This window comes from Schistocerca serialis, chromosome 2 (assembly GCF_023864345.2).
Source record: "Schistocerca serialis cubense isolate TAMUIC-IGC-003099 chromosome 2, iqSchSeri2.2, whole genome shotgun sequence".
In the NCBI taxonomy this organism is placed as follows: Eukaryota; Metazoa; Arthropoda; class Insecta; order Orthoptera; family Acrididae; genus Schistocerca; species Schistocerca serialis.
The window spans coordinates 317,778,755-317,789,188 of record NC_064639.1 but is presented as its reverse complement, the minus strand read 5'-3'; positions in this window follow the sequence as shown (position 1 = coordinate 317,789,188).

Sequence of the window (10,434 nt, the reverse complement as noted above, 5' to 3'; positions counted from 1 at the left end):
ACAACGACCACACACAGATGCAGTATGTACGTACATCAAGAAAACATAGACGTAAGTAAAACTGTCAGACATCTTTTCTTAAACTTCCAACAAGTAGACAATATCTATACTGTTCATATTAATTACAGGTTGAACTATAAAATGACACTAACTCCGAAATAGGCCTATAGGACATAATCAACAAACCTTTCAGCTGATAACTGGAATTAATTTTTCGTAGAATGTCGTACTGTATTATGCTGCAGGCACTACATCGCGTAAATTTCTGCTTGTATTATCAGAATACTTGTGTCCTTATCAGCTGTAGTTGTTAATACACACACCGTGTGCTGTGCACGTGTAAGAATCACCCACTCTTAAAAAAAATGTTCGTCTACCCGAGTGCACGATGTTGTGAACCAAACAGTGTCACTGGAGAGTACTAAAGCTGTAAGGAACGATGAGCAGGGGTTGGTGTAGCGACGTGGCAGAACGTACACGGCAACTTCCTTCGTGCTTTATGCAGTGAGTAATTAGCCGTGAAAGGCTTCCGTGATGAAGGTGAAGTGGTTCGTAATAGTTTAATAAGCTTTCGCACCTGTGAGGCCAACTCACGGCCTATTTAAACCGTGTGGAGTGAAAGCCACAAAGGTTAGATTAACGCCTGCAGCACGCGGAGAAACTTGCTGGCGCGCAAGAGAGAGGTTCTGCACAGGAAAAGCGCTCAATTTTTGGCAGCTCTGATCAGTTCACGTCACAGGAAATGGTTTATTATTCGCTTCAGAGAGAAGTGGAGTTGTCAATTCATTTTTCGACCGGAGTGAAACTTCTCCATAGTTCATGTTTTTGATATACTGAAATCACGTATGCATTTATGTTCGTTACACGAAAATAAAATCAGTGTACATACAGTAATATTTTAATTAAACGTTTTTCAACAGTATCCATGACTGAATAACTCGGAATCGGGCGACAAAAGTGACAATGTTGGGAATAAATGACCAACTGAGACAAAGTATGAAAAAGAGCACTTAAAAATTATTTTGCTTTTGCAGATGATTAGAAAACAACTAAAATCTTGAAAACATTCGCGTGAAGAACTGGTCTTTAAATGGTCTATATTTCATAAACAAGTAACATGTTTCAAACAGGAATGCACTACGTTTCGTGAAGATGAATTCAGGAAAAATTAAGCAGAAAGTTTAAATATTGTGATAAAGGAAGCGTTGATTGAGCATGACAAAGAAAATGTTCCACTAAAGTCATCTAAGTCTAAGAAGTAGCAGGATTTAACAAATGGGATTCAACAAAATAATTTTGTATATTGCTCACCATATCATGACATTACAAGAGAGCGTACACGTATGCTGCGGGAAGCTTACATCTGCATTAGGAAGAAATGAGCGAAAAAATGGAATGGACAGTATATGGAGAAAGTACGACATTCAAAAGAAACAAATTTATAAGCATATTGAGACACTACTTGAAATCAGCTTAATGTAACCACGAGGGAATTCAGGGTGATACTTGGTGGGGCATAGTACGAAAAGAGAATGCTGTCCAAGCTAATTTTCGAAAATCTCAGTATGAAAATTATTAATAAATACAAATGAGACAAAGTAGAACTGATCTAACAAGATGAAGAATTAAAGGCAATGAAATACCCAACAGCGATATTTTCATGTAAAGAAAATTTTAGTCGTCAGTTTTGCAATAAAATGAATACAAACTATATTAATGTAAACAGACAGTCGCTTACAAGACTACAATGGCGCATAAAAAATTAATCGTAGTTTAGTTGATTCAAGATTTCTGTAATTACAGAATAAATAGGAACGTATGTTTATTATTCACCATATAAATACCATAGAAAAATAGTACAATTAAAGATGCAAATAACGTCAGTGACATAAATCTTGTCTGTGCTTTAGTTGCATTCACTAAAATAAATATACAAACATCAACCGTACATAAGCAAATGTGAAAACTCCTCTTCCTTTTTTTGTCGTTCATTTGTTCATGCTCATTTAGCTTCTCTCTCTCTCTCTCTCTCTCTCTCTCTCTCTCTCTCTCTCTCTCTCTCTCTCTGTCTCTCATACACACACACACACACACACACACACACACACACACACACACACACAAACACACACTTTCTCTTCCACTCTTCATCAAACGAGATGACGCAGCAGTTTAGACACTGGACTCAAATTTGGGATGCCCGAGAGTCAAACCCCGTCTGGCCGACGAGACTTCCGTTTCCCTGTTGCTCCCCCACGACTTTTTGAGGCAAATAACAAGATGGTTCGCTTGAAAAGAACATGGTCGATATGTTTTAAAAGCCACCAGCAATGCGAACTCTGGGGACGTCCTGTTAAATCCATCTTTTGCTTTTTCGTTATCTTTATTTCACTTCACCTGACTCTCTCTCCCTCTTTCTTCCTCGCTTTTCACCACTTTTTCTCTCTCTCCCCCTCTCCTCCCCCCCCCCCCCCAATCACCCACAACCCGGCTCTGTAGCCCCTGTCCTCCCTTCTCTTCCTTCACTCCCCTCCCTTCGTCGTCTTACCAATACCGCCGGCCGCTGTGACCGAGCGGTTCTAGGCGCTTCAGTCAGGGACTGCGCTGCTGCTACGGTCGCAGGTTCGAATACTGCCTCGGGCACGTATGTGTGTGTTGTCCTTAGGGTATTTAGGTTAAATAGTTCTAAGTCTAGGGGACTGATGACCTCAGATGTTAAGTCCCATAGTGCTTACAGCTATCTGAACCATTTGAACCAATACCGCTCCTTTCTACTACGCTCGACCTCTACAGATTGTGGAAGAAGAGATGAGTGCATTGTCTTTCGATGTGAAACATAATTGTTCAAGATTAGCGTTCATTTAGTGTTTGAAACATTGTTGGATGTTTGATATAAAAGTTTTCTGAGTATCGTAGCGCATCATAATGTACAAAATTTTGCAGGAGAAACAAACGTTTCGACCACGGTTACAGAGGCCTTCTCCTGGGTCTACTGATGTGTCGGGGTCGTTTACAAATTGTCATTGCTTCTCACTGTTGTATAATATAAGTAATCGCAACAGCACTCTCCCATCATTCGCATTAAAATTACACAGAAATGTTGTGTAAATGGCACCAGTTTGTTGCATGCAAGGCAGTGGATCACATATCACTTGGTGTCACATTTAATTCTAAATACATCTAAGACCGCGCTGCACTGTGTGTGAAATCTTATGTGACTTAACTGCTAAGGTTTTCAGTCCCTAAGCTTACACACTACTTAACCTAAATTATCCTAAGGACAAACACACACACCCATGCCCGAGGGAGGACTCGAACCTCCGCCGGGACCAGCCGCACAGTCCATGACTGCAGCGCCCTAGACCGCACGGCTAATCCCGCGCGGCGCGCTGCACTCTCAATGATCTCTTAATAAAGGACAGTGCAACAGATTGGAAATCAGAACAATGTAGACTTGTAGGCTACTTAGAATGAAGCGGATAACCTCATGAAAGAACGGAAAGAACTTAGTAAAAGCTGATGCTCACCATTATAACGCAGACGCAATCCGCTCGAAGTAAGCTGGTCCAAGACCATGGTAGGAACCATACTGTAACACAAAGGTTACACAATGCGTTTTTACGTCTGCATACTTCTTATAATTTCGTGCAATGTTTTCAAAAAAAAAATGTTCAAATGTGTGTGGAATCTTATGGGACCTGACTGCTAAGGTCGTCAGTCCCTAAGCTTACACACTACTTAACCAAAAATTATCCCAAGGACAAACACACATACCCATGCCCGAGGGAGGACTCGAACCTCCAGCTGGACCAGCTGCACAGTCCATTACTGCACCGCCCCAGACCGCTCGGCTAATCCCGCGCGGCAATATTTTACTTAATTTGATGCAGCACATTAACTACGACGTATAACGAAAAAAAATTCAGACCTTTATTAAGCAACGACATAAGACTGCAAGATATCCAAAAGAATTTTTTTTTTTTTTTGGGGGGGGGGGGAGAGTAGGTTTTTTTTAGGAAGTATGAAAAGTGTTTTACAGCAGCCAGCAAGTCTACATGGACATTAATAACTCGATAACAAACTGAGATGTTGTCCTGCTCTCAATTTTAAATAAAATGTCGATATCGTATCTACGTTTCATACACCACAATGTATGAGCTAAAGTTCAACCATACATAAAGTTTATGCAATGCGGTTTTACCTCTGCAGACTCTTTGAAATTTCGTGCAATGTCTTACTTAATTTGGCGCAGCAGAGGAACTATGACGAATAACGAGAAGAAATTCAGATGATGTCGTCGTCAGACGTGTAAAAACCAGTTTTTTTACCTAATATTTACTTTTTAAATATCGGAGGATAAGTATTTCACAGCGACCGGAACGCCGTCTCTCAATGCAAATAGTCGCATTTGGCGAACAGTACGGCAACAGTCCGCGCTCAGCTCACCACGGAATGCAGAGCGCATCTGGAGCCACGAAAGGGTTTGTAGCAGCCACATCAGCCGGGTGAAGGCCTTGCCTTTAACACTGTACAACAACGTACGTCAAGTAACAGTGAGTGAACTGAAAGTAAGCTTCCCTCGGGAGATGAAATGCCTCCCTGTCTTCCCTAGTCTCTCGGACCAACCTCGATACAGAATCCTCACGCAGTTAATCTCGAAATAAAGAGCGAGTTGAACGGCAATCAGTCGAGCTGGGAGGGAGTGAAGAAGTGTTGGGAGCAGTGCGATAGTGGCCGTGTAATTACGAGGCCCAGCGGAGCAGTGGGCCGCCGGCGCAAGACTGGCAGCGCGGGACAAAGGGGAATTACGGGCCGGCCCGGTGTGTCAACCACATTTGCCGCGAGTGGCGGGGCCGCGGACAAAGGGGCGAGCGCTGGCAGGGGCCGCCACAAAGGCAGCGGTGGCGCTGGCGGCGGCGGCCGCGGCGGCGGCGGGGGTTCCCCCTACTGCCTGCTTCTGCTGCCGCCGCGGGCGCCGCTACAGCTGTCAAGGCGACGGCCGGCCGTTACACTACATACAGTGCGGCCGTCTCTCGCCGCGCCTTCCAAACGGGCAGCACCGGATCTAGGGTTGCCAGCCTTCCCTATATATCGGGACCGTCACCGTTACGGACCTTCCTGTCCCGACTTCCCGACAAGATTCAGTTTTGCCCCGACCTTGAAAAATACCGTTACGAGCTTGGCTCAAGTACTGAGGTAACGCCATCTGCTAAAGCCGTAAGTAAATACCCGATATAACCGAATACTGTAATGTTTTGGCGATAACAACCACCTTAGCATATGGTGGTCTTATTTGCTGTCAGTGGAGATTGTGCATTGGTAGGTCATTGTTGGGGGTCGCGCTAGTTACATCCTCCAACTTTTCGTTGGAATTGTTTTGTGAATGCACGTTAATTACTTTAACCTTTCGTTGGACTTGGAATAGCTCTGTGACTGCGAGTTACAGCCTTTATCTTTTCATTAGACTTACATTATTTGTGTTATTGGCGATTGATTTTGCTGGAGTGCGATTTTGTTTACAGCATTTGACGCAAATGGTTCAAGTGGCTCTGAGCACTATGGGACTTAACTTCTGAGGTCATCAGTCCCCTATAACTTAGAACTACTCAAACCTAACTAACCTAAGGACATCACACACATCCATGCCCTAGGCAGGATTCGAACCTGCTACCATAGCGGTCACGCGGTTCCAGACTGTAGCGCCTAGAACGGCACGGCCACTCCGGCCGGCCATTTGACGCAACTGTGAATTGAAATTATTTGTTGCAGCTGATGTTTATATTCATGTGTACTAAGAATAACGAACTTTGTTTTATGCCGCTCTTGATAATGGTGTATTGCACTTTTGCTCTTCGAATGTTTGCTGTTGATCGTTGTGAATTACTCTCCAATTAAACGAACTTTGTTCGCACATGTTTCCTTGTTTGATAATCTCCTCGCTCTATGTGCCTTATTTATGGCTTAAGTGTATATTTTTAAAAATTTGATTCCGCAATTTATGTGAGATTGCTATTCACAAATGTGTGAATATTAGTAAATCATTTATTTACTTTAGACTGCAAGTTTCTTCTTTCTTCAATATCATTACTCCATGGGAGTTTTTCAATTATTTTATAACAGACGATCAAAAAGTTTTCATGTGATGGCGTTGCGGCAGTGTACACGCGACGTAGTGCTACTCCGATGTGGGTGTATAAGCACTGACGTGTAAATAAATGATTAGTGTGACATTCGTACCTTTGCGAAGTGCGTGCGGTAAATGAGGAAACGTGAACTGTGGTGACGTTATTACCAAATGCGTCCAAATAGGACCAACGTGTTGTTATTCTGTCCTTCGCAGCCGAAGGACAAACTCTGGCAGACATATATCGTATGATAAAGAATGTATATGGGGCAGCATGTCTGTCGAAACCATCGTTGTGGAATGGTACGCCGACTTCCGTTCTGGTCGCTATTCGACCTAAGAAGCCGTCGATCTGGGAGGCCAGCCTCATCCATTACGGATGATGCCAGTTCAAGTGGGAGACACTACAGCAGCCACCCTATACCCTTTTTTCTCGCCATGCGATTGTCACCGTTTCGGTCTCCTAAAAGATGCGTAAAAGGTCGATGATTCCTGCCGCACGTGGATGTGCAGCAGGCAATTATGGACTTCTTCACGCAGCAGAGCACAGTGTTTTATCAAACTGGTATCTTCAACTCGGTGCGAAGATTTCCTCCGAGTTCATGACGATTTTGCCTGATTGGTATACCAATTCTGGACTGTACGGCCTTCGAAAGGAATCTTATTTATTGCCCTTATAAACTATTCGCTGATTTATCTATTTACTTAAACCGTTAAAGATTAATTGTGCGTTAACTGTATGTTTATTTAAAGTGACGGTGCATAGCCAACCCCAAGGCAAGGGAACAAACCAGGTTGTGCATTGCCGACACCAATAGCGGACTACAAAATTGACATTGCAATCGTAAATGAGGTTTCTCGTCTGTGATCAAACTGCAAACTAGATTTATCAACCATTCTCCTTTTTGGGAGCTGTGATTTCAGGATTATTTTCCCACTAAAACAAGAATCCAAACCTTTAGTAGACAGCTTGGGGAATTAGCACGGAGGTTGTTGCACGAGATTGCTCAGCCTTTGGCTTGGGTTTGATTCTTACTACTGTCCCATATCCAGTTTTTCTTTACTAGGAAACTAAACGGACAACACTGCTGACGACACCTTCCCTGGCAGGCCGTTTGAATTTGCGCGGGTAACGACGAGAAGAGAAAAAAATGAATAACCAACGAAATGATAACTTTCTATGAGTCGGAATGTGGAACGTCAGAAGTTCGATCATAGCAGGGATACTAGAAAATGTGAAAAGGGAAATGGAAAGGCTCAGTCTAAATACGCGTACAGTCAGTGAAGTGACGTGGAAAGAAGACAAGGATTTTTTGTCAGATCAATGTAGGGTAATATTAACAGTAGCAGAAAATGATAAATCGGGAGCAGGATTCGTTATGAACAGGAAGGTGGGGCAGAGAGTATGTTACTGTGAACAGTTCACCAATAGGGTCGTTCTCCTCAAAATCGACAGCAATCCAACACCGACTACGATACTACAGATTTACAAACCGATGTCGCAAGCAGAAGATGAAGATATACAGAAAGTATATGAAGACATTGAACGGGTAATTCAGCATGTAAAGGGAATTGAAAATCTGATAGTAATGAGGGTCTGGAATGTAGTTTTAGAGGAAGGAGTAGAATAAAAGTTACGGAAGAATATGGGTTTGGTAGAAGTAACGAGAAAGGAGAAAGAATGACTTAAGTTCTGTAATAAATCTCAGCTAGTAGTAGCTAATACTAATACTAGTATTCTCGTATTGATTTTTTTAAACTCTGCTCAAAAATCATGTCATAATAGAGAATCATACCAGCATTAGAGCCAAAGGAATAGTAAGTGTGTAAGTGTGAAAACTGAGGTTGAAGAATGTTTTTCGTGTTGATTTGTCTACAAACAGATAAAGGCAGATTACTTAGAGACAGGCAACAGATCAGCTACTTTAAATTTTTACTGTAAACTGTTAACCAATTTTTAAGTTATAAGTGTTCTCCTTATATGACGTCGGAAATTTGTTGTGGCTGCTCCTATTCTTAATCGTTTAAAGGAATTGGGGTGTTGTATTTCATTGATACCGCATTTCGCAAAATACTTCCAGACCAGGGATGGTGTCATTTTGTAATACAACAAATGTCCGACGATTACAGAGTTCAGTACCCTGTAGATCAAATGTTTCAAGTCCCGTGCAGCACACATACCACCAATAGGCCACGCCACATGGTGAAAGACACTATTGTCTCAGCAATGCTGTATGTTGTAGAACTCTTATGTAAAGTGTTTGTTGCTCGCTTCTGTCGGCATTGCTATTAAAACAGCACTGATCAGTTTTCCCATTTCACGTAGTAACATAATATTTCAAAGCAATCAAAATTTTACGGAAAAAGTTACTCGTTTTTTTAAAGGTTTATTTAAAAAACCAGAACTTTTGGAACTGTTGCTAAGATTAAAAAAAAACAGCTACGACCGACACCAAACAAATACCGAGGAAACCGGTTATTCAGAACTATCACTTCAACCGGTCAGTTTTTTTCCAGTCTCTGCCTCGTGCCCTGCCGTTAAGCATTAAATACCATCTGTGACACCAGCTACCGTATCCAACTAAGACACTCGAAGAACGATCACCATTACATTTATAGCTAATTATACATATATGATACTAGAAAATAGAGGAAATTATTGTGATATGTTTCAAATGGTTCAAATGGCTCTGAGCACTATGGGACTTAACATCTGAGGTCATCAGTCCCCTAGAACTTAGAACTACTTAAACCTAACTAACCTAAGGACATCACACACATTCATGCTGAGGCAGGATTCGAACCTGCGACAGTAGCGGTCGCGCGGTTCCAGACTGTAGCGCCTAGAACCGCTCGGCCACTCCAAATGGCTATTGTGGTATGTTTTCGACATCTTATTAAAATAAAAAAACAGTATTAAGGAAGTTATTAACAAATTTTAAGCTTTCTGATTACAGTCTCATGCATACAGTACTAGTCTTTCAGTGTAAGTTTCAAGTAAATATAGTTGAGCATATTTCTTAATCGTATTTACTGCAGATGAAATGATATTACTCTCTTAAATGAATGAGGACTGCAGTTAATAAAGGCAGTGTGGTTTTTGGTTTTTAATTGTCCCTTGTTGCACACTGGACTGAAAAATTGTTAAATAAATGTTATTGGATATGTGTATGTTTTTCCTTTCCTTTTGTAGTATTCACCGTGTTCAGATGAAATCTTTATTCCAAAAATCAAATATGGTTCAGTTAAGACACTCGCAACATGTCTGGCGTTACTGCATTCAGTGATACTGCTATACAGTGAACACGGTTCATCCAAAGCTGCTGGAACTGTGTTCGCATAGACCCGGGATCCTTCACTAACCCCACGAAAGAAAATGTCGTATACCATGAGCTCAAGTGACCTTGAACTTGCGGCCGCTCGATTCACCGTTGAGGCCCTATTGTCGACGATACTGTGGTTGTAACACAGGGAACACTGAACCCCTCCTATTGCTTTTTCATTGTGTTTTCGACTCGACGCACTCGAAAGATTTAGCAACTCTCTTTTTTGACGATGGGTACACGTCGTGGCTAGGTGTCCATGGACCACCGGATCAGTTTGATCCTGCGACTGCTCGATAGCCGCTCACAACTTACAAGGAAGTGACCAGAACGCGCACATTCAGATCGAGTGGGTAGCATACACGCTTCGTCGGAATGAAATCAATCAACGTTGCTGGTCGTATAACAACTCTGCGAAAAGTTTCTCAAAACGCTGTGGTATACACTACTCGCGATTACAATCGCAGCCCCATGAAGGAGACGTGCAACAAACGTCTAATTGGTGTGCTGCATATGCAGATGATCAGTATTTCAGCACCACCGCACAATCTAAGTATGAGTAACGCCATCTACAGCCTGTATATGAGACAGTGCTTACCTGACCATCATTGGAAGTAGACGAGTGTTTTTGGTCCGCCAGTAATATACTATTTAATATTAAGAATAATAGCCGAACAAAAAGTGATTTATAATTTATTAATTTATAGTTGTTCATTTTAAAAAAGCGAGATGGAATTAGTTTGACATTTTATGTATCATATTACATCAATAATATTATTTGTAACCAACAACAAATTATAGAATTAATGTGACATTTGAATTTGAATTTCGGAAGCTAAAGTACCAGTGTCAGGTATGATCTAACTGGTTGCAATTTTTTTTGCTACATCTACATGGATACTCTGCGAATCACATTGAAGTGCCTGGCAGATGGTTCATCGAACCACCTTCACAATTCTCTATTATTCCAATCTCGTATAGCGCACA